Genomic DNA, 24,505 nt, shown 5'->3' on the forward strand with positions numbered 1-24,505 from the left:
CTCTTACCTTTTTAAATACCTGTAGCAGGCATTGGAATTTCTGCCTCCTTCCCCCCACATATTTCCATTAAATTACTGCTCTTTGTCTGGGGATAAGAATTTACGATCTGTACCAGGACCAGCTCCAAGAATCCCTCCCTGAGCATCACGCAGACAATAGCGACCGGGATCACATTTGACTGAAGAGGCTGACGACGTTGGCCCACCTGCCTGGGGACTCCTGCCCTTCATGGCCTGTGGGGGGACCTCTCTTTCTTTCTCTTAATGTTCTCATTTTCTCAACCTTGTTATAATCTCCAGAGAGAAGGCTCTCTCTTTGCTCTTCCTGCCTCCACTCGTGCAGTATGGACATACATCTTCCTGCTCCCCAGCGGTGGTGGCACGGATTAGAGACCATATCAAAGGCAGAGCCTCTGTTCTCTCCCTGGGAGTTTCTCAGAGGTGCTGTCTCCACCACAGACTGAGACCCACTGGATTCTCCCTTCTCCCTCCTTTCTCTCCTGACAGCCTTTCATTTCTTTTTCTTTTTTTAAAATGTTTTTATTTTATTTCTAGGAGAGAGAGACAGCGTGAGCAGGGGAGGGTCAGAGAGGGAGGGAGACACAGACTCTGAAACAGGATCCAGGCTCTGAGCCGGCAGTCAGCACAGAGCCCGACGCGGGGCTCGAACCCACGAACCGCGAGTTCATGACCTGAGCGAAAGTCGGACGCTTAACCGACTAAGCCACCCAGGCGCCCCAACGGCCTTTCATTTCTAACCTGCATCGGTATTTCCCTGGTGAGAATGCCTACAGGTAGACCTTCATGTGTATAATTCTGAAAATGTAGTCAAAATAGTTAAGACACGTGATGGGTATGAAGAATCCTGCAGAACAATCTCCATGTTCCTTAAAGAAGAAGGAAATTTGCAGACATCTCATTAAAAGCCTCAAAGAGCCTTGGGACGCCTGGGTGGCTCCGTTGGTTAAGTGCCCACTCTTGGTTCCGGCTCAGGTCATGATCTTGCAGTTTGTGGGTTTGAGCCCCACGTCAGGCTCTGTGCCGATGGTGTGGAGCCTGCTTGGGATTCTCTCTCCCTCTCTCTGCCCCTCCCCTGCGCATGCATGCATGCTCTCTCTCTCTCTCTCTGTGTCAAAATAAATTAAAAAGCTTAAAAAGCCTCAAAGAGTTAACTAGTTAGATAGGAAAGGGAAACAGAAAGAGAAAGCTCAACATCAGAGGCTGCGTTGGCCTTCAGTGCACAAGAGGCAACAGAGAGCCTAAGTGAACTTCTGGAGGTCTCTCAGGACCAGGGGGATAGAAGTCAGAAATCTGATGGGGCGCGTGGGTGGCTTAGTCGGTTGGGCGTCCGACTTTCGGTTAGGTCATGATCCCGCGGTTTGTGGGTTCGAGCCCCGCGTCGGGCTCTGTGCTGACTGCCAGCTCAGAGCCTGGAGCCTGTTTCAGTCTGTGACTCCCTCTCTCTCTGACCCTCCCCTGCTCACGCTGTCTCTCTCTCTCAGAAATAAATAAAACATTTTTAAAAAAGTAACTAAGAAGTTGTGAAAAGATAACATAGAAATTTTATATCTAAAAATCAATAACTAGCGGCACCTGGGTGGCTCAGTTGGTTAAACATCCGACTTCGGCTCAGGTCATGACCTCACGGTTCGTGGGTTTGAGCCCCGTGTTGGGCTCTGTGCTGACAGCTCAGAGCCCGGAGCCTGCTTCAGATTCTGTGTCTCCCTCTCTCTCTGACCCTCCCATGCTCAGCTGTCTCTCTGTCTCTCAAAAATAAATTAAGAAAAAATTTTTTAGGGGCGCCTGGGTGGCTTAGTCGGTTAAGCGTCCGACTTTCGCTTAGGTCGTGATCTCGTGGTTCGTGGGTTCGAGCCCCACGTCGGGCTCTGTGCTGACTGCCAGCTCGGAGCCTGGAGCCTGTTTCAGAGTCTGTGACTTCCTCTCTCTCTGACCCTCCCCTGCTCACGCTGTCTCTCTCTCTCTCTTTCTCTCTCTCCTAGAAATAAATAAAACAAAAAAAAAATTTTTTTTAAAAACAATTTTATAAAAATCAATAATTAAAATCTCAGTGGGGAAGCCTAGGGGTGGCTCAGTTGGTTCAGCATCCGTCTTTGGCTCAGGTCATGATTTCATGGTTCATGAGAGTCCCCCTTCATCGGGCTCTCTGTTTTCAGCACAGAGCCCGCTTTGGCTCCTCTATCTCCCTGCTCTCTGCCCCTCCCCCACTGATTTTCTCTGTCTCTCAAAATAAATAAATAACCTTAAAAAAAATTAAAAACTCAATGAGTGTGTCCATGGTACTGTCAGTGAATAGTTTCCGCCAAAGGCAAAATCGTGAATTAGAACATCGGAATGAAAAACTCTCCATTATAAAGCATGCAGAGAGAAAAGTACGGCAAACACAGAATAGAGAGTAACAAATTTGGAGGCTACAATGGGAAGGTCTCATGTACATTGAAATGGACTCCTGAAAGAGAAAGTGAGAGAATGAAGTAGAAGGAATATTTGAGAAAACAGAGGGTAAGACAATTTCGTGACTTAGGAGTTATTGGAGTAAAATTGCAGAAAATCAGAGACAGGAAACTGAAAAACATCATGAAAAGAAGACATGTTACTTTCAGTGAGTTCCAATGAGATTGACACAATGAGTTTTCAAGAACAACAATGAAAACCGGAAAGCAGTGGAATTGCATCTACTGATATACCATAATTATTAACATAAAATTCTGTACTCAGGTAATATGTCCTTTATGAGTGAAGGTAAAATAAAGACAAAATCACACAAATGAAAACTGAAAGAACTCATCCACAGTACGCATGCACTAAAGGACATTCTAAAGTGTATGTTCTAAGCAGCAGAAAGATGATTTGGATGGAAGGATCGATGTAGGAAGGACAGAGGCAAAGAAACAGTAAATATCTGAATAAATCTAAGTGAGCATTGACTATATTAAAAAAACAATAATGAGGTTAACACAACTTATGGAATAATGTAAAAGGCAAAAATTGCAGTTAAGTTGAGAGGAAAGTAAATGGAGTTAAAAGTATTGTAAGATGCTTGTTTTAACTGTGCAGAGGGTAAAGGCATTGGTTAGCCATAGGCCTTGAGAAACAGCTATGCATATGGAGAAGAAACATCATTTATATTTTTCAAACTAGCAGGGGGAAATAATAGCATTATAAAAATCTCAATCAAACAAAAAAAGGAAGAAGGAGAGGAAAACATAAATAAGCACTCTGAATTGAAAGCATAAAATAAAGAGGTAGATTTGAATACAGATACACCAGCAATTGCATTAAAAATAAATAAATGCCGGGGCGCCTGGGTGGCTTAGTCGGTTAAGCGTCCGACTTTCGCTTAGGTAATGATCTCGTGGTTCGTGGGTTCGAGCCCCGCGTCGGGCTCTGTGCTGACTGCCAGCTCAGAGCCTGGAGCGTGTTTCAGTCTGTGACTCCCTCTCTCTCTGACCCTCCCCTGCTCACACTGTCTCTCTCTATCTCTCCTAGAAATAAATAAAACATTTAAAAAAAAATAATAAATAAATAAATAAATGCCAGGGCGCCTGGGTAGCTCAGTCGGTTAAGCATCCGACTTCAGCTCAGGTCATGATCTCACGGTTTGTGGGTTCGAGCCCCGTGTCAGGCTCTGTGCTGACAGCTCAGAGCCCGGAGCCTGCTTCAGATTCTGTGTCTCCCTCTCTCTCTGACCCTCCCCCTGCTCACGCTCTCTCTCTCTCTCTCTCTCTCTCAGAAATAAAAAAAAAATTAAAATAAATAAATAAATGCCCCCAGTTAAAAGACAAAGATGATCATATTGGGGTTAAAGCAGCAACCAATTATATTCTATTTACAAACGATACCATCAACAACCTAGGGATATAGAAAGATTGAAAAGTAAAAGGATGAATTTGACAATAAACTATTTGTAAAAAAAAAAAAAAAGAAAAAGAAAAGTAAAAGGATGAAAAAACATATGACTTGCAGAACACTGACAAAAAGAAAAAAGACGAAATAGACCTTAAGACACGCAATATTGCTCCCACCCTGGATGTCAAGGAGTGAAGAGCACCCACTTGGGTCACCCACTCCAGATTTCCCCACCGGTGTCCCAGACTCCATCACTACCATCACTTCTCAACAAGAGATGATCCTTACCCACAGAGATACCACCTTACTGTCCATGTTGGATTCAACTGCCTCCATCTTTTTTTTTTTTTTTAATGTTTTATTTCTTTCTGAGAGAGAGAGACAGAGACAGCATGAGCAGGGGAGGGTCAGAGAGAGAAGGAGACACAGAATCCGAAACAGGCTTCAGGCTCTGAGCTGGCAGTCATCCCAGAGCCTGACGCGGGACTCAAACCCACGAACCATGAGATCATGACCTGAGCTGAAGTTGGATGCTTAACCAACTGAGCCACCCAGGCGCCCCAGCTGCCTCACTTTTGTAACTCCCCTATACATTCCCTGACTGTACAATGTTGACCCATATAGGTAGGGACATCTCTATGCCCCTACTCAGCAGGAAGAAGCTACAGAAGATGGGATCTTTCACCTTCAACAACCTTAAAGATTTAAAGGTCAAAATTGTTCAGGGGGAATATAATGAGAGACCATAACGGAAGCTGAGGGCCAATCACAAGCTAGCGCAACCCGCCCCCCCCCCCCACATGGGAAATGTGTGATATTCCTCAGGCATTCCTAGCTGCCCAAGGACAAAGGAAAGGACAAAAAACAAATGGTTAAACTGATGGTTTCCATCAGTTTACAAATATCTCCTCAATAGTCTAATTTCCAGGAACTCCCTACTATCTTAATGATAATGCTTTGCTAGAGGGAAAAACAACCTTAGCTTGACAATAGCTTGGCGTCTAGTAATCTGTAAATCCTCTTTAGCATATGGAAATCCCTTTAAGAAACTTTCTCTTAACTTTACCTCCCCCAAACTCCACAGTATCTAAGTAGTCACTCTGCACAATGCCAGTGCAGCACTTTCTGCCCACAAGTTCTGTTCTCATGCTTTAATTAAATCACCTTTTTGCACCCCCCAAAAAAAGACACAAAATATTACTAGAGATAACAAAATCAATTATTAATAATCAAAGGCTGAGTTTAACGGGAAGAGGTAAGAATTCCTAATCTTTATGCTTCTAGTAATATAGCTTCAAAATATGTAAGGCAAAAACTTGACAGAATAACAAAAAGAAATAAGCAAATTTAGAATTAGAATGGAAAATTTTACACACTTTTTTCATTAACAGAAAAAAAATCATGAATAATTGAAAGTTTTGCTTAGTTTCTTTCCCCCCTTGCTTTGTTGAGGTACAATTGACAAATAGAATTGTAATATATTAAAAAAATTTTTTTAATGTTTTTATTTATTTCTAGGAGAGAAAGAGAGAGACAGCATGAGCAGGGAGGGTCAGAGAGAGAGGGAGTCACAGACTGAAACAGGCTCCAGGCTCTGAGCTGGCAGCCAGCACAGAGCCCGACGCAGGGCCCGAACCCATGAACCGCGAGATCATGACCTAAGCAAAAGTCGGACGCTTAACCGACTAAGCCACCCAGGTGCCCCAGAATTGTAATATATTTAAAGTGTACAATGTAATGGTATGATTTACATATACATTGTGAAACGATTACCACAATCAAGGTAATTAACACACCAATCACCTCAGATAGTTACCTTTGTGTGTGTGTGTGTGTGTGTGTGTGTGTGAGAGAGAGAGAGAGAGAGAGAGAGACAGAGAGAGAGAGAGAGAGAATGCTTAAGATCTATTCTCAGCAACTTCCAAGTATAAAATACAGTATTATTAACTATAGTCATCATGCTATACTTTAGATCTCTGGAACTTATTTATCTTATAACAAGAGTTTCTACCCTTTAGCCAACATCCCCCCATTTCCTCCACCCCTTAGCCCCTGGCAACCACCAATCTACTCTCTGTTTCTATGAGTTTGACTTTTTTTTTTTTAATTTCTGAGAGAGAGAGAGAGAGACAGTGTGAGCAGGGGAGGGTCAAAGAGGGAGACACAGAATCTGGAGCCGACTCCAGGCTCTGAGCTGTCAGCACAGAGCCCAATGCAGGACTCGAACCCATGAACCGTGAGATCATGGCCTGAGCTGAAGTCGGCCGCTTAACCAACTGAGCCACCCAGGTGCCCCAAGTTTGACTTTTTAAAATCATTCCACATATAAGTGATACCATACAGTATTTATTTATTTATTTGGTCTGGCTTATTTTGCTTAGTACAATGCCCTCCAGTTACACCAGATGGCAGGATTTCCTTCTTTCTAATGGCTGAATAATATTCCTGTGTGTATGTCTGACATTTTCTTAATTCATCCATTGATAGACACTAAATTGGCATTTAGAGAAATACTTAGAGCTTTGAGCAATGTGCTGGAAAAGAAGATTAAAAATAAATTAAGAATCCATCTCAAGAAGTTAGAAAAACTGGATGAAAGAACACTACGAGAGGAGAAAGAAATAAAAGAACTAGAAATTAATGAATCAGAAAGCAAATGGACAGGATTAACAAAGCCAAAGGTTGGTTTTTGAAAAGAAAAGATTGATCAACCTCTGGTGACAGTGTTAAGAGAAAGAAGAAAGCAGAAAAAATAAAGCAATATTATAAATCAAAAAAGAAAAACTGCAGATTATTTAGACTTTAAAATAAGGATTATTGAACACTATGAAAAATATACACAAAAGTTTAAAATCTAATAAGCATAAACAAAGAACTTACTGTGAGGCAGGCATGGTTTTATGTACTTTGAAGATAGTAATTTATTTAATTTTCATAACATCTCCACAAACCAGACACTATCATTATACTCATTTCTACTCTCATGCCCATTTTATATATGGCAAAACTGAGGCTGAGTTTATCAATTTCACCAAGGCCACTCAGTTAGAACCCAGAATTTGAACCCATGCATTATGTCTTAAGACACCAAGGACTTTGCCACTATGCTATGCTGAAATTGAGCAAGGACTTAAAAATACTACAACTTAACAAAGCTGACACAAGAAAAAATAGAAAAGCTGAATAGTCCTCTAAATTTTTTGTTTATATATATATATATATATATAATGTTTTCTTTCTTTCTTTTTAAATGTTTTATTTATTTCTAGGAGAGAGAGAGACAGTGTGAGCAGGGGACGGTCATAGAGAGAGGGAGTCACAGACTGAAGCAGGCTCCAGGCTCTGAGCCGGCAGTCAGCACAGAGCCTGACGCGGGGCTCAAACCCACAAACCGCGAGATCATGACCTAAGCGAAAGTCGGACGCTTAACCGACTAAGCCACCCAGGCGCCCCTGTTTTATTTATTTCTGAGAGAGAGAGAGACAGCATGAGTAGGGGAAGGTCAGAGAGAGAGGGAGATACAGAATCTGAAAGAGACTCCAGGCTCTGAGCCTGACATGGAGCTTGAACCCACGAACCGTGAGATCATGACCTGAGCTGAAGTCAGATGCTTAACTGACTGAGCCACCCCGGTGCCCCTCTTAAGTTTTTAAATATAGTTCTTTTCTTCAAACTGTTATTTGAAACCTTTTGATAAACAAATTCAGACAAGATGGTTTTACTGGTGATTTTTGTTTCATACTTTAATAAGCAATGACTTTTATTTTATTTTATTTTATTAAAAATTTTTTTTAACATTTTATTTATTTTTGAGAGAGAGATAGAGACAGCATGAGCAGGGGAGGGTCAGAGGGAGAGGGAGACACAGAATCTGAAACAGGCTCCAGGCTCTGAGCTAGCTGTCAGCACAGAGCCCAATGCGGGGCTCAAACCCATGAACCGTGAGATCATGACCTGAGCTGAAGTCGGATGCTTACCTGACTGAGCCACCCAGTCACCCCAGCAATAACTATTTTAATATAAAGATCTAAGAACAGAAAAGGTGGATATAACTCCTTTTGTGAGACTAGCACAATCTTAATACCAAAAACCAACAAGGACAGTATAAAAAATGCATAGGCCAATCTCACTCATAAAACATAGGTACAAGAAATTAAGTAAATTATTATCTAACCCAATTCACAAATATATAAAAAAGGTCGGACTCCATGACCAAGTGGGATTTATATCTGGAATGCAAAATATGTTTAATTTTAGAGAAAGCAGTAAGTGTAATTCACTATGTAAATAGACTAAAAGAGGTAAATCCTATGATTATCTCAATGGATCAAAGGGAAGCGTTGATAAAATTTCACATCAAACCATGATAAAAAAATTTCTTTTAAACTGGGAATAGAAAATTCCTTAATTTAATAAAAACCATTTATAAAAAGTATAGTTCACAATATGTACTTAATGGTGAAATGTTGAGAGCTTTTCATTTGAAATCAGAATGAGTTAAGATATCTACTAACAATATCCTATTCAACATTATATGGGAGGTCCTAGTCAGTACAATAAGGTAAGAAAAAATAAAGTATGTAAGGATTGGAACAAGGGAAATAAAACTTCCAAACTACTTAGATGATATGAGCATATACATAGGAAATTAAAAGAATCAACAAATGAATTATTAGAATTAATGCATGTTTAGACAGAGACTTCTGAGAACATTCCAAGACAGTATACAGTCCTGTGGTCTACTTGGAAGTTCGTATAGATAACATTTCAAGGGAGATACCCTGTTGGTTTTGACTGGATATTCATATAAACTTTTTAAAAAAATTTTTTAATGTTTATTTTTGAGAGAGAGACAGTGTGAGCAGGGGAAGGTCAGAGAGAGAGGGAGACACAGAATCTGAAACAAGCTCCAGGCTCTGAGCTGTCAACACAGAGCCTGACATGGGGCTCGAACCCACGAACCGTGAGATCATGACCTGAGCCAAAGTCGGATGCTCAACCGACTGAGCCACCCGGGCGCCCCTCATATAAACTTTTTAAAGAGATGAGTGATAGAGCTAATCCTTATCTGTAAGTTTTGAATTTATATTGTTTCTTCCCATGTACAAAACCATTTTTTTCCTACAGATAGTTTTGTTTTTGATTTTTTGCATTGGGGGGTGTAAAGGAAAGCAGAATGTTTTATCATGATTTTTGCTTCAGCAACTTTGTGACAAATTAAAAGTCCTAAACTCTGGTGCAAAAAAAAAAAAAAAGAATTAATTCATGTTTAGCAAGACTACTAGCATGGACCCTCCATTCTTTTATCCCCTTTGCTTGGCAAAATCACAACTTAAAAAAATTTTTTTAAAAACATGTATTCATTTTTGAGAGACAGACCACAAGCAGGGGAGAGGCAGAGAGAGAAGGAGGCACAGAATCTGAAGCAGAATCCAGGGTCCCATCAGCACTGAGCCCGATATAGATCTCAAACCCATGAACCACAAGATCATGACCTGAGCCAGAGACAGAAGCTTAACCAACTGAGCCACCCAGGTGCCCCAAGACATTTTAATTCTTATCACTCCATTCCTTATATGTTATTATTAACTAGTATTTTTGTTTTATTTTTTAAAAAAAACTTTATAAATTAGACATCAGTATTGCTTTAAATGGTCAATGATTTTTAGATTTATTTACATATCTTAATTCTTTGTTTAACATTCCTTCTTATATCTTAGACCTCCCATTCTGGGATCATTTTTCTTTTCTCTAAAGTAGATATTTAAAATCTCCTTAGTGAGGGTCTGTTGGCAGTAAACTCTCTCAGCTTCTGTATGTTCTTGAAGAATAGTTTGGCTGGGAATAGAATTCAAAGCTGACTGTGATTTCCTCTCTCAGCATAGGGAACGTGTTATTGTACTGTTTTCTGGCTTCATTTGCAACTGTTGAAAACTCATCCAGCAGTCAAAATACTGTCTTTTAAAGGTGATCTCAGGTTTCCCTCTGGCTACCTTCAAAGGACAGAGTCCTCATCCTCAGCCAGGAGACCAAGTACACCCTGGGGAGTGTGGGGACCAGAGGAGGGGTGTGTGGGTGTGTGTGATCTCTGCTTCTCCACCCTTTGCAGGAAAAAAAAATTCAGCAAGAGAGGAAATTGGAACTTCTTTACCACCCGTGGTGACTAAAATGCCAGGGGGCACCCAGATTTGAACTGGGGACCTCTTGATCTGCAGTCAAATGCTCTACCCCTGAGCTATACCCCCTGCTATGCCATCAGGTCCTATTAACACCCTTTCCCTCTGCAGCCACACGGATGTCCCTTCAGCAGGTTGGCTGAGTTGCCAGATCTGTTTACTGCTAACTCATCTCCCTGCCTGAGAAAAAGCAGTAGGTTGCTTTCATGCCCAACCCTGCAACTTCTTCTTCGTCCCTTCCGGGCCAGAGCAGTAACTTGGGAAGCATTCCCTGACGGCCAGAGGGATCTATCATAACATCTGTATTGTGGGTTTTGTGCTGAGCACCTGAACACAGAGAATCAAAATGCCCAGTGGCTGGTCACGCATGAACACTGGAAAAAAGAGAGAAGACACGCGGCCTGGAGCTGGGTCAGAGCTCTCTGCACAAAGCGACCCTCGGATGCAGGCTCGGCATATTCAACCCTTTAACTACCCGGTGATATGAGCCACCTGAAGAAATGATTGTCCCCAAGCTCCAAGTCTCCCTTTCTGTGCTCTGCTCTGCGATGCTGGCTCTGGGGCTGTAAACCATGCTTATCCTTTGCCAGGTGGCTTCCTGGTTGTTCCCCTAAAGGGCTCTTAGGAGGATCCTGGAAGGTGCGTGAAGGAAGGAGCGTGTGTTCTGCCCGCTGTGGCTTCTGTCATGTCACCCGGCAGCGACAGTCCGTCCCGGTAGCACCAGTGACGGCCACCTGCAGTTTGGTGTTCACAGGACCAGCCTTGCCGCGACCCTTCAGGGACACCAGTGCCTCCTTAGAGATCTGAGTCTGGGACCCACAGAGATCCCACCCAAGCCCGTGAGACTGAACACGTTCCTCCTTCCCTGTTCCCCCAGCGCTAGAGTGGTGGCGGCTTCTTACAGGCACTTCCTCCATGTTGCTGAGTCTTTGTCTTTCAGTTCTCTAAGTTCTGGTCGTTGTGGGTTGAATTGTGTCCTTCCCAAAGACAGGCCGAAGTCCTTCCCTCAGGGTGTGACCTTACTTGGCTGGGATCATCAGCGATATGGCTAGTTCAGACAGCCACGCTGGAGCAGGGCAGGACACAGCCTGACGTCCAGACAGGAAGAGGAGAGACGCACGCAGGCGGAACACAGCCGTGTGTAGACGGAGGCAGAGACTGCGGGGGTGGGTGTCTACAAGCCAAGGGACTCGAAGAACTGCCACTGGACTCGGAAAGCTGGGGAGGATCATCCTCTTCAGAGAAGTCACAGCCCAGCCCATACCTTGATTTCAGACTCTGGGTCCCCAGAGCTGTGACGCAATACATTTCTGTTGTTCTAAGCTTCCCAGCTTGTGGTCTTGGCTGCGGCAGCTTTCGGACACCGATACACTGGTTAACGATGATTTATGTTAAATTCTCTGTTCAAATAATGGAGGCAGCTTTCGTTTCTGGACTGGACACTGGATGATACTGACATTGGTACCATCGTGGCCCTGGGGAAACAGACCCTCAAAGAGGCCAGTGGGGATGGATTCGGTCTTGTCCTTGGTCTTCAAGGTGGTGCTGAGGGTCTGAGTGACCCCTGAATCTATGATGTGGCCATAAATGTGCTGGGTTCATAGGCTCTACCAGCCTCGTCCCGTGATGGGAGCTACACAGCTTGATTTTGTCATTTTGGGTCAAGGAGGAAAAAAGCAGACTCTTGAAGGGGGCACCTGGACTTGAACCAGGGACCTCTTGATCTGCAGTCAAATGCTCTACCACTGAGCTATACCCCCCCCTGCCAGGGGAGGTATGTAATTATCAAGCTTCTTACACTTACACATGCAAGCTGCTCATTCAGACTCAGAGAATTGCTAGTTCTGTGCAACTATAAATGCACCCTCTCGTGCCATGTTCTCCTTTTCCCAAAAGACGCCATCACTTCTTGGCATCAGCTTGGAAGATCACTAAAGTTTCCATCTGAGACAACGAAGTCTGTGCCAGGCTCGGTATTTGGGCAGAAGGTAAAGCCCAGAGATAAGTTGCTGTTTACTGAGCAGTGACTAGAATGTTCACTTCCAGCTTTTCGGTTTTTGTCATATAAATGTTTACATTTTGATATAGTCAAATGGATCCTTTAAAGTTTGTGATTTGGGGGCTGTGCTTAAGAAAAAAAATCCTTCCCGGGGCACCTGGGTGGCTCAGTTGGTTGAGCGTCCGACTTCGGCCCAGGTCATGATCTCGTGCTCTGTGGGTTCGAGCCCTGCGTCAAGCTCTATGCTGACAGCCTGGAGCCTGCTTTGGATTCTGTGTCTCCCTCTCTTTGCCCCTCTCCTACTCATGGTCTGTCTCACTCTGTCTCTCAAAAATAAATATTAATCTTTTTTAAAAAGGAAAAAATCCTTCCCTGGGTCAGGATGGTGTCCCTGTCCACCTTTCGGACTTTGCGTGTTCGACACAGATGTGGTGCACATCTGGTTCCTGGTGGAAGCAGTGGCTGGGCCCTGCTGGTGGGGGGGGGGAGGGCGGTATGTGTGATGGTTTCTTTCTTTCTTTTTTTTTTTTTTATCAGTTTACTGGTTTTTTAAAAAATATTTTTATTTATTTCTAGGAGAGAGAGAGAGAGAGACAGCATGAGCAAGGGAGGGTCAGAGAGAGAGGGAGTCACAGACTGAAACAGGCTCCAGGCTCTGAGCTGGCAGTCAGCACAGAGCCCGACGCGGGGCTCGAACCCACGAACCGCGAGATCATGACCTAAGCGAAAGTCGGACGCTTAACCGACTAAGCACCCAGGTGCCCCTGTTATGGTTTCTTTCTAATGCCCCTTCTGCAGCTGGCTTTGGGGCATTGCTCCTGGAAAGTTAACTCGGAGACTCAGTTTCCACCGCTCTTACCTAGTGAGATGTATATTCGTGATAAACTTTTAAGGCTCAGCCTAGCTTCTGTGGCCGGTACCTCAGGGCCCTGACTGTCGCAGCGAGCTAAATCCCCAGGTGCCTTCTGTTCCGCGCGACTAACTAACACATCTCCAAGGGGGATGAAGTGAAGCAAAGTCTTCCCAACTTTCTGCAGCGAAGGGTCTGCAGTGCAGGGTCAATACCAGTGCAACAGACTTGTGGACTTTGAGACCCTCCCCACCCCCACCCCTGCCCCACAACGCCAGAGCTGGCGGCATCGGATGGTTGTGGAATCTCTAAGCATTGACACAGAGTTCACGGACAGCACGTTGGGTAGCACCAGTCTCGAGGACATGTTGACCGTGAACTCCTCGGAACAGAGGGATGACTTCACTGCCCCGTTAGGACAGTCATGCGAGGCCTCTGCAGAGCCACCTTTTCCAATGGGCCAAAGGGTCACACGCCACCAGTTAGGAACTCCATTCGGCTGTTGGTTACCAACCAGGAGTGAGAGTGCAGACTTGCTCACTACAGTACCGTGCACTCTGGTGGGAAAGACAGCAAGTTCCTGGGGAACTTATAGGCCAAAGGCACATGGCCCCTGAGCGTTCTTTATTCCACAGAGAGGTGGGCGTGGACCAGGGAGAGCTGGGTGCGCCAGAGAACATGTACCTGTAGAAGGACCTTTCCTTGGGCTGCTCTATATTGTCATGGGGGCGGGGGGGAGGGCTAGGAACACCTGGTTGACTATAACAGTGGGTGTTTCCTGGTCAAGGAGGTGACCTTGTTAGAAGAGTCTCCTTCTAATGACTAACTCAGACCTACTGAGCGAGGTGCTTGCTATGTTGTTGATGGGGAGAGGGCGTGAGCCTTCAGACTCCTCTTGATTTGTGGTGTAAACAAGCTCGACACATACACCTTTCTTTTGGAAAGGGTGTGTGGGGTGAGCAGACCAGGACTGGCACGGCCACCCCGGGGTGTCCTTAGGGACACAGGCTACTTTTCGCTCTCTGGTCAGCCTTTCTTGAAATGTGGATCCCATCCTCAAGGTTGACCCATGGTGCAAGTTGGCAGCTGGTGCTCCAGCCATCACATCTATGCTCCAAGTAGGAAGCAGGAGTAAAGGCCAAAAAAAGGGACATGTTGTATTTGCCTGTCTCTTAAGCTTTCCCGGAAGTCTTGTCCAGTGATAGCTTCTTAACCCTCATTTCCTCCTGTAGCCAAAGAAAGGCCAGGAAGTGCAGTCTTTTAGGTGAGACATAACTGCTGGGTAAAAAATCAGGGATCTGTTACTAAGGAAGAGGGGAGGATGCATATTAGGTAGTTAGTTGGCGAGCTTTGCCCCTTTCACACACAAACACGTGTGTGTAGCACAGCTTCTACTTTTTTTTGGTAAAGGGGGTAAAATGTGGCCAATATCTAGGGTCACTATGTTTGCATAACTGTAGGGGGCTATTGGTGGAGTTGTATAATACACAACCTGTATATCTGTACGTGGCTGCCCTGTCCATAACCATCATCTCTACAATGTTCCATCTGTAAAGACCCATGATATGGATGCCTGCTGGTTTTCAGAGCTAATAAACTATTTCAGTCAGTTGATGGACTGGTATGTTTCCACTCCCATTTGATTACCAGGAAGCTCGGAGATGAGTGTTATATGCAGATAGTAACTTCTCCTAACCTGGGCTCTCAGGAATGATTATGTACCTCTTCTCCTAGATGTTGCCCTTCCTTCCCTTCAACCTAAAAAATTGTGGTAGAGCACTGAGATACCACCTCACGCCAGTCAGAGTGGCTAAAATGAGCAGATCAGAGGACTCGAGATGCTGGCGAGGATGTGGAGAAACGGGCACCCTCCTACACTGTTGGTGGGAATGTAAACTGGTACAGCCCCTCTGGAAAACGGTGTGGAGGTTCCTCAGGAAACTAACAATAGAACTCCCTTATGACCCAGCAATAGCACTGCTAGGAATTTACCCGAGGGATACAGGAGTGCTGATGCATAGGGCACATGTACCCCAATGTTCATAGCAGCACTCTCCACAATAGCCAAAACATGGAAAGAGCCTAAGTGTCCATCAACAGATGAATGGATCAAGAAGATGTGGTTTATCTATACCATGGAATACTACATGGCAATGAGAAACAATGAAATCTGGCCATGTGTAGCAACATGGATGGACCTTGAGGGTGTTATGCTGAGCGAACTAAGTCAGGCAGAGAAGGACACATATCATATGTTTGCACGTATAGGAGGATTAGGAGGAACTTAACGGAGGACCATGGGGGAGAAGAAGGGGGGAAATAGTCGGGGAGGGGGAGAGAGGCAAACCATGAGAGACTCTTGAATGCTGAGAACAAACTGAGGACTCATGGGTGTGGGGGGGAGGAGGGGTGATGGGCATGGAGGAGGGCACTTGTGGGGATGAGCACTGGGTGTTATATGGAAACCAACTTGACAATAAACTATTTGTAAAAGAAAAAAAAATGTGGTAGGGGGTGCCTGGGTGGCTTAGTTGGTTATGTGGCTGACTTCAGCTCAGGTCATGATCTCAAGGTTCGTGGGTTCGAGCCCCGCGTCGGACTCTGTGCTGACACCTCAGAGCCCAGAGCCTGCTTCAGATTCTGTGTCTTCCGCTCTTTCTGCCCCTCCCCTGCTCACACTGTTTCTCTCTCTCAAAAATAAATAAACATTAAACAATTTTTTTTAATTGTGGTAAAAGATCCAGGATATAAAACAAATTACCTTAATAATGCTTAAGTACACAGTTCAGGGGCATGAAGTACATTCACACTGTCATGCAAACATCACCCCTGTCCATCTCCTGAACTTTTCTATCTTCCCAAACTGACACCCTGTCGCCATTAATCAATAACCCCTCCATACCGCCCGCACCCAGCCCCCGACACCTACCCTTCCACTCTCTGCCGCCACGATTTTGACCACCTAGTGTAAGTCAGCCCTTTTTATACTCGCTTGATTGGTTGGCTTTTTATTGTATCTTTTATTGCAAGCTGCCTCAGATTCAATTTTTTTTGAAGCAAGCTTGGGGTAAACACATAAAATCAGGATGGTAATAATTGGGCACAAGGGGAACACTGAGAAAGCCTGGGGCGGGTTTTCTCTATCCCTTCAGGAAATGAGCATGGCAGAGGAGGTAAACATAAAACACAGGAGAAATGCCCCAGGGGGGACGCTTGAGTCTTTTACTGCGGGGAAATCTAGACTCCAGGAGGCTGTGCCTACTGGGAGGCAGGGAACTGCCCTTTCTCTGGAGTGAAAGGTCCCTCACATAGAGACGCCTGGATTTGAACCAAGCACCTGTCAGTCTGCGGCACAGAAAAGCCCAGGTGTGGCGCAGGGGGAGGGCCCGGGACTGGGCGCAGGGTGCTTGCTCTCAAATAGCCCCAGCTGGACGGCAATACATTTTTCTAGTATTGAGTCATCATCACATTTCTGTTCGACTCTTTCTTGGCTCTATTGTCCTAGACTATTGGACAGGATTTTCTATGATTTTTTCTACGTTTATTTATTTACTTTGAGAGAGAGAGAGAGTACACACAGGAGGCGCAGAAGGAGGGGGAGAAAGAGTGAATCCCAAGTAGGCTCTGGACTTTCGGCGCAGAGCTCGATGTGGGGCTTGAACTCATGACCTGAACCAAAATCAGGAGTCAGATGCTCAACCCACCGAGCCACCCGGGCGCCCCGGGATTTTCTATTATTGTGTTTAAATGTCTCCAAAGTGAGACTGGCCTTCCCCGGTACTCAACCGTGTCCAAGTAGCTCCTCATGGTACTAGGCCATCCAAACGAGCTCTCAAGGTCCGCGTGTAGGAGGATGTGGGCTAGTCAAGCTCCCACGACTCCAGACCGTCCAAATGAGGTGTCATATGGGGCGGCCTGCTTTTCTTTAAAAAAAAAAAAAAAAAGAGTCAAGAATGTTGGTGAGTGGATGGTTTTTGCTCGGGGTTATCAACAAGGCTTCGATGACCAGAAATGCACACCTTGTCTGCTTCTTGTCATCTCCCTAGAACTGATTCCCAAAAGTGACTCATCCAGGCTCCAAGGACGTGGCCCGGTGACATGGCTCACGGTAGTGCTTCTCAGCAAGCACGGCCCGTGGCTGTCCCGTGCTCTCGCCTTCACCCCCCTCCCTAGGGTCCTGCCCGGTTACCACGTCGACTCTGCCTGTCACCAGGGGGCTCACCATCGGCTCCAGACAGGTGTCCAGAAGTCCTGAACCGGCAGAAGCTCAGAACAGTCATCGAGGTGTGGAGTTTGGCTCCACCAGACCCCTGAACATGTAGACGAGACCCGATTTCACCTGGCCCTCCAGACTACCCTCATCAGGCTCTTGAACCCAGACATCGAATCTGCCAGAATGCTCTCCGGGTTCCCTGGGAAACCGAATTAGCTATTAGAAGGCCTCAATCAGAGTAAATGGAATCTAATGCTCTTGAGGGTTTTTTTTCTCAGGCCGTGGAATATTTTCATGATTTATTTCTGTTCCAAAGTACTGTCCCTTCTCTAGAGGCCAGAATACTCACATCCACCAAAGTGGAAATCTCGATGTGTCCTCAGTCACTTGTATGAGGTCACTGTCACCGCATCTCCTGACAACAGGCACCCCACCCCCACCCCAACTAGTGTCTCACCTCTGTGATCTGCTTGCACATCAATCTTGTGACCTCTGTGTATCAATCTTGGGCTACGAATTGAGGGCTAGAGGAAACATAACTTCATTTTCCTGCGAAACAACTTGATCCCTCTTTTGTGTCCCATCCTGCTGAATGACAGAAACTTAACGACCCAACTCTGGGGTCCCCCACAACTTCCGCAGCGCTGCACTTACGTTCCGCCGCCCAAAGAAGTCACTTCGAACGGTCTCCTCATAAACACGACTCTGGGTCATTTCCGCTGCCGGCCAGTCCCATCCATTTTTCGCTGATTCTAGTTTTACTCCCACGGGGCCAATATTATCTTCAAGTTTCAGGGGTGTCACCATCCCAAATATAAACAAAAGTGGGAGGGGCCTAGGAGTTGGAGGGAAACATTCCCCCTCATCGCTGGGCAAGGGGAGTCATTTAAGCAATCTCTGAGGCAGGGGCCCAGCTGGGGGTGCACAGAGGAGCTGGGGCGCATCAACGTGTCCCCTCGCGCTGCGGTGCTAGCGATTCTCTGACGCTGCTGAAGGGGCCCCAAACCATAGCTACGGTTCTCTGAGCGGGAGTCTTCGTGTCTCCTTGCTTTTCCGCAGAGCCCCTTGTGAGAAGTCAGCCTATCTCCACGGTGCTAAGAGGAATAAAGACAGTTGTCCCCCTCACACACCAATGCACGGCTTATTAATGTAAGATACAAACCCCTCATCAGAACCGGGAAGTGAAAACAATCATTTCCTTCTGTTATACTCAAAACTACTCATCTATGGGAAAGGAATTTTTCTATTTTTATTATGGAACCTCTCAAATATATACACAAGTAGTTGCATCCATCTTCCAGAGTATTGGTCAGGGTTCTCCACAGAGACAGAGACACATAAGTGAGAAAGAGAGAGAGAAAGAGAGAGAATCGGCTCACTTGACTGACTGTAGAGGCTGAGATGTCCCATGATCGCCCATCTACAAACTATGGACCCGGGAAGCCTGGTGATGAGATTGCAGCCCAAGGGCCAGAGAGCTGCTGCGGGGAGTTCTAGTCTGAGGCAGGAGAAGCCGACGTCCCAGCGCAAGGAGGCAGAGAACGATTTGCTCTGCCTCTGCCTTTTCGTTCCATCCAGACCCTTGATGGATGGGAGGATGCCATCAGCACTGGGGAGGGCCACCTGCCTTACTTGGATTTTACTGATCCAAATGCTAATGTCATCTGGAAATAGCTCACAAACCCACCCCCACAATAACGTTTGTCCAATTATCTGTGACCCAGCCAAGCTGACACATGAAATGAAGCATCGTACTCAGCTCTAACAATTTTCAACATGGCCAAGCTTGTTGGACATGGAGGCTTGACCAGAGTTCAGTCTTTTGGCCAGAAGATGTCACTGGATTTACTGTGTTCTTCCTTCGGACAAGGGGGCCCCCCATATCTGTTTCTCTCTTGTTGTGAAATTAGGATACACTGGAGAGTAAGGGTGGTGCTAACCTCATCAGTTTCCCCATCGAACGTTCATCTCGTGGTTGATACTTGCTTCTATCTATTATGCCATTAGGGGCTGCAAACGGTTTCATTCTAATTCTCTGCCTCATTAGCTCAAATTCTTTCATAAGGAAGGGCATCCTTTGTCAGCTGTCTGGTTCTGTCGGAATATAGTTAATAGCAAAGGTATAGCACAATAACTCTGAGTTTTCAGAATAATGAGTTGATGCCTTCGCAACCTCCAAATGTGGCCAGTGAGGGCTTAAAAAACCGTCTACATTCTGATGAATCAATGGGTTTTGAAACACATGTTTTATGTGTTTCAATCAATTACACTCATTTTTCTTTTTGATCCTCAAATTGTCCCACCTTTGGCTATGTCCACGTGACATGCTTCTACTAGTCTTTGGGAATTTCCTTGTTTGCTGTGGGGGTGAATGTGAGGGTGTGTGTCAGTGTGTGGCTGTACAAGCAAAATGAGGCTTCCGGGCCGGGCGGGCTGCTCCTAAGCGGGCACCAAGCCCCATCACAGAGGCTGGACTGTGTTCGTCTGCAAGGTGGAGGGGGGTGGGCCTCACTGGACCAGTGCTGGCCGGAACCTGCCAGGTTCGGGTCGTGGAGGGGTTTGACTCCCGGGAGAACCCGGGGTCTTTGGAAAAGGCTCCTGGGGACCCTCGAAGCGTCAGGGCTCCGGCCTGATGGAGGTGGGGAGTCCCAAAGAAGCTTCTTGCCTGGAAATGGCTGCAGCCGACCTGGCTCCAGGAGGGGCCTCAGTGCAGACTGTCCACACTGGGGATTCTGGCAAACCGCGGCAGGACGGAGAGCATTCAGACCCGTGCCGGGTTCCCTACCAGTCTTGCTAGGTGAGACTCATTTATTTTAAAATTGTAAATTATAGTTGGGGGGGGTGCGGCGCCTGGGTGGCTCAGGTGGTTAAGTGGCCGATTCTTGATTTCAGCTCGGGTCAGGGGCTCATAGCTCATGAGATCAGGCCCCGCGTCGGGCTCTGTGCGGCCAGCAGGGGGCCTGTTTGGGATTCTCTCCCTCTCCTTCTCTCTCTGCCCCTTACCTGCTAGCTCTCTCTCTCAAAATAAATAAATAAACATTTTAAAAAATCCCTGTAAATTGTATTTATTTTGCATTTATTTACTTTTGAGAGGCAGAGAGAGACATAGCACAAGGGGTGGGGGAGGGCAGAGAGAGAGGGAGACACAGAATCTGAACCAGGCTCCAGGCTCCGAGCTGTCAGCACAGAGCCCGACGCGGGGCTCGAACCCACGAACAGTGAGATCATGACCTGAGATGAAGTCGGATGCTTAATCGACTGAGCCACCCAGGCGCCCCTGTAAATTGTATTTTAAAAAGATAAATACTGAATGCACAGAATTCACACGATACGATGTGCAAAAGGCAGAAAAAAGTATACAGTCGAAAGGGACTGTCCCTCAGTAGGCGGACGGATAAAGACACTGCGGGGCGTCCAGACCGTGAAATGTTAGTGCTGAAACGAAATGAGCTAAGAGGGCAGGAAAGCACGCGGAGAAAGCTTAGCTGCCTGTTACTAAGTGAGGAAGCCAATCTGGAAAGGGTACATCCTGTATGAGTTTCTAGAAAGGGCAAAGCTAGGGAGACAGTAAAAAGTTCAGTGGTTGCGGGGGTCCCGGGGTGAGGAGAGATCAGGCAGGGCGGTGAGGTCTGTTTTCGGGGGGTGAAAGGGCTCCGCAGGAGCCTATGGCGATGGATACGTGTCAGTGTACATTTGTCCAAGCCCTTGTACAACAGCCAGAGCGAACCCTCGCGTCCACCGTGCACTTGGGGGACCGTGATGTGTCACTGCGTGTGCATCGCCGTACCAGACGCCCCACTCTGGTGGGGGATGTTGACGGAGGGGAGGCTGTGTGCTGGGGGGCCGGTGGGGAGGCAGGGGGATACGGGAAATTTCCTCCCCTTCCTCTCAATTTTGCTGTGATCCTGAAACTGAAAATAATAAGATCTTAAGAATAAATAAATCAATTTAAAGAATAAACTGAGAAGGCATGCAGTGAAAATTTGCCCTCTTTCTTTTTTTTAATTTTTTTTAAATTTATTTCTGAGAGAGAGAGACAGTGTGAGCAGGGGAGAGTCAGAGAAAGAGGGAGACACAGAATCTGAAGCAGGCTCCAGGCTCTGAGCTGGCAGCACAGAGCTCAACACGGGACTCAAACCCACAAAGCATGAGATCACCGCCTGAGCCAAAGTCGGACACTTAACCAACAGCCACCCAGGTGCCCTGAAAAGTCTCCCTCTTTCTCCTTGACAAGCCTCCCTCTTCTGGTGCTTGGAGGAAAGCCAGACTGTTTCTTTACAATCTTCCACAGTCTGTGCGTGTGAGTAATTAACCCATAGGCTCTCTCGGACTTTTTAAATAAATACAAATGGCGGCATAACCCACACATTGTATTACACTCGCTTTTTTCACATAGTTTAATTTTACATAAATAATGGCATTCACTGCCTGGAACCATTTCTCTCTTAGGAGGGAAACATTCCCCAAACTTAACCCAGTTCTCTGAGAGCTACAATCCTAGATGGGGGAGTCAGCAGCATGAGGTAGAGGGAATTTTTAGATAATCATAAGGGGCACCAGGATTTGAACCAGGGACCTTATAATCTGCAACCAAACAGATGTACCTCTGGGCTATACTGCCTACTGAAACAGGCTGACTTACTTGGGACTTTTCACTTCCATACCACACCCAAGACCCCTGTGGAATTGGACTTCATGTGAACTGAACACTTCTAATGTGCCAGATAAGCAATTCCAAGAGCTTTATAGAGAGAGAGATCTAGATCCATCTATATCATTTAAAAACCATTTGTGGTGGTACCGCGGGTGAGCATGACACGGGGGACTAAAGCAACTTGCCCGACATTACAGAATAAATGACAAAACAGGAGTTAACCACCGCTTTACTGGGACACCCACATCACACTCATTAGAAGAGCTTTGTCTTAGAAATATTTTGGTGGAGGGGCGCCTGGGTGGCTTAGTCGGTTAAGTGTCTGACTTTCGCTTAGGTCATGATCTCGCGGTCCATGAGTTCGAGCCCCGCGTCGGGCTCTGTGCTGACTGCCAGCTCAGAGCCTGGAGTCTATTTCAGTCTGTGACTCCCTCTCTTTCTGACCCTCCCCTGCTCATGCTGTCTCTCTCTCTCTCCCGGAAATAAATAAAACATAAAAAAAAAAAAAGAAATATTTTGGTGGAAATAGTTGTCTTATAAATACTGTGTGGAAGAAATGTACTTTGGATGGAAGCAAAAAGACAATGCCTGTGAAAATTTTGTGACGAAAGTACTTACACAAGGCAATACAAAAAAATTTTTTTTGGCACTAAGAATACTCTAATTAGCGGATTTTGCTCGGAGCTTCCCAGTTACCTTAGCACCCGTATTAATGCATGTTTATTAAATGTACTGTGGTCTGCAGAGAAAACTGAAGGTGGCTGTCCAGGGACCTGGAAATCCGTGGGTTTCCTACAGCTTCCCAGAGCCACCTGCCTACCGGGGTCTCTTCTCTGTAAGTGGGGAGCAGCCCCCTCCCACTCTGGGGAGCAGAGGAGGCTCTCTGTACCCTGACCAGCACACCCACTCATCCCCTCCAAACTGCTAGAAGCAAACGGAGGCTTCCCACGCTCAGGAACTGCTCAGCCTCTACCTTCAGGTGGCTGCTTCTGATGAACGGACGCCTTGGCGGGCACACCAGATTTCAGAGTCCTCAAATCCCACAAAACATCAAGTATCACATTTAGAAGTTTTTATATTGATTACATGTTGAAACGATAATGTTTTGAATATATTGCATTAAACATCTGGCACCGAGTTCCACCGAGTTTTCACTTTGTTTTTAAAAATGTCTCGCTGTTGTTGAGACATAAGTGACATAACACATTGTAGCCGCCGAAGGCGTACAACATAATGATTTAATATTTGTGTATATTGTGAAATGACCACCCTGATAAGTGTAGTTCACATCCATCACCTCACATATTATATATATTTTTCCTTGTGATGAGAACTTTTAAGTTCAACTCTATTAGCAACTCCCAAATACACCACCCAGTAATCTACAGCCACCGGGCCATCCTGGGACTTCCTTGTGATAGGATGATTGTACCTTTTGACCCCTGTCATCCAAGTGGGACCTTTTTTACTTTATTTAAAGTGCCCACTAGCAAATATAATCTTTTTTTAAAATATTTTTATTTATTTCTAGCAGAGAGAGAGAGAGACAGCGTGAGCAGGGGAGGGTCAGAGAGAGAGGGAGACACAGACTCCGAAACAGGCTCCAGGCCCTGAGCTGGCAGACAGCACAGAGCCCGACGCGGGGCTCGAACCCACAAACCGCGAGATCATGACCTAAGCGAAAGTCGGACGCTTAACCGACTAAGCCACCCAGGCGCCCCCAAATATAGTCTTAAGATACGCAGCTTGTGATCTATTTCTGGGCTGGGGTAGACCTTGGCCTCCAGAAGACTGACCTCGCAGGTGGAGGTTGCCTATGACCCCAGAGCCCTGCCCGCTCCCCAAAGGATTGGCTTCGCCTTTGCCTTGCAGAGGAGGCTCTGTGTTTTCTCCGCGCTGCTGCGGGCAGGGCAAGAAAGGACGCTGGTGGCAGTCGCGGGATAAAACACACAGCGCACACAGGGGGCACCCGGATTTGAACCGGGGACCTCTTGATCTGCAGTCAAATGCTCTGCCCCTGAGCTATACCCCCAGGCCTGCGTGCCGAGTCTCACGCACGCTCTTCTGCGCACGCAGCCACATCCGGCCGCGCCGGCCTCGGCGGCCTGCGCGCCTCCCGCTTCGCGCCAAACTGGCCTTTCTTCTCCGAGCGCCCGCTCGCCGCTCGCACTCCTGCCCGAGTTAGGTGGCTCGCCTGATCTTGCGCCCAGGACCCCTCTCCTTACCGAGACCCCGAAACCCAGGCCTCCTGGAGTCCCTCGCCACGCCCAGCGTCGGGTCTGAGAGCGCGGGCCACCTCGGTTTTGCGTCTGGCATCTTCGCTCGCCTGCCCCTTTCGGCCCTTTCTCCCCAGCGCCCTGCTGTCTCTCCTCTTCCCACTGCTCCATGATGTCACTCAGGGCACCACTCACCTCTCCTAATCACCGGGACCTCTTTGGGCCCCTTCCCAAATCAAGTTTTGCCTTCCCCAAAGTAACTCCTTACCTGAGCTGTAACTGGAAGACCAGGCCCAGTAAATACAACGGAACAGGTTGGAAGCTAAGAGAACCGTGAAAATAACACCGGATTTGTCCTGGTAAATACTAGAACATCTACTAACAACAGCCCAAGGACAGAAATACCTGAACCCAGACCTGGGAATCCACCTGGTATATACACAAATGTCCTAAAATAATCACTGATGTTTACCGAGGAGCCGTTAGGTTCACGACAGCCCCTAGGATTGTTATCCCCATTGTACAGATGA

General features: G+C 46.4%; 3 non-coding genes across 3 annotated transcripts; all 3 read right to left on the reverse strand.

Moving 5' to 3' along the window:
• Positions 1 to 10,040: 10,040 nt before the first annotated feature.
• TRNAC-GCA lies at positions 10,041 to 10,112 on the reverse strand. The gene has a single exon. It is a non-coding gene; the product is annotated as a tRNA-Cys (tRNA).
• A 1,619-nt stretch (positions 10,113 to 11,731) lies between these two features.
• On the reverse strand, positions 11,732 to 11,803 carry TRNAC-GCA. The gene has a single exon. It is a non-coding gene; the product is annotated as a tRNA-Cys (tRNA).
• An 11,916-nt stretch (positions 11,804 to 23,719) lies between these two features.
• Positions 23,720 to 23,791, reverse strand: TRNAC-GCA. The gene has a single exon. It is a non-coding gene; the product is annotated as a tRNA-Cys (tRNA).
• Positions 23,792 to 24,505: the final 714 nt, after the last annotated feature.

The sequence above is a fragment of the Hyaena hyaena genome, unplaced genomic scaffold (genome assembly GCF_003009895.1).
Source record: "Hyaena hyaena isolate Hyena2069 unplaced genomic scaffold, ASM300989v1 scaffold_471, whole genome shotgun sequence".
In the NCBI taxonomy this organism is placed as follows: domain Eukaryota; kingdom Metazoa; phylum Chordata; class Mammalia; order Carnivora; family Hyaenidae; genus Hyaena; species Hyaena hyaena.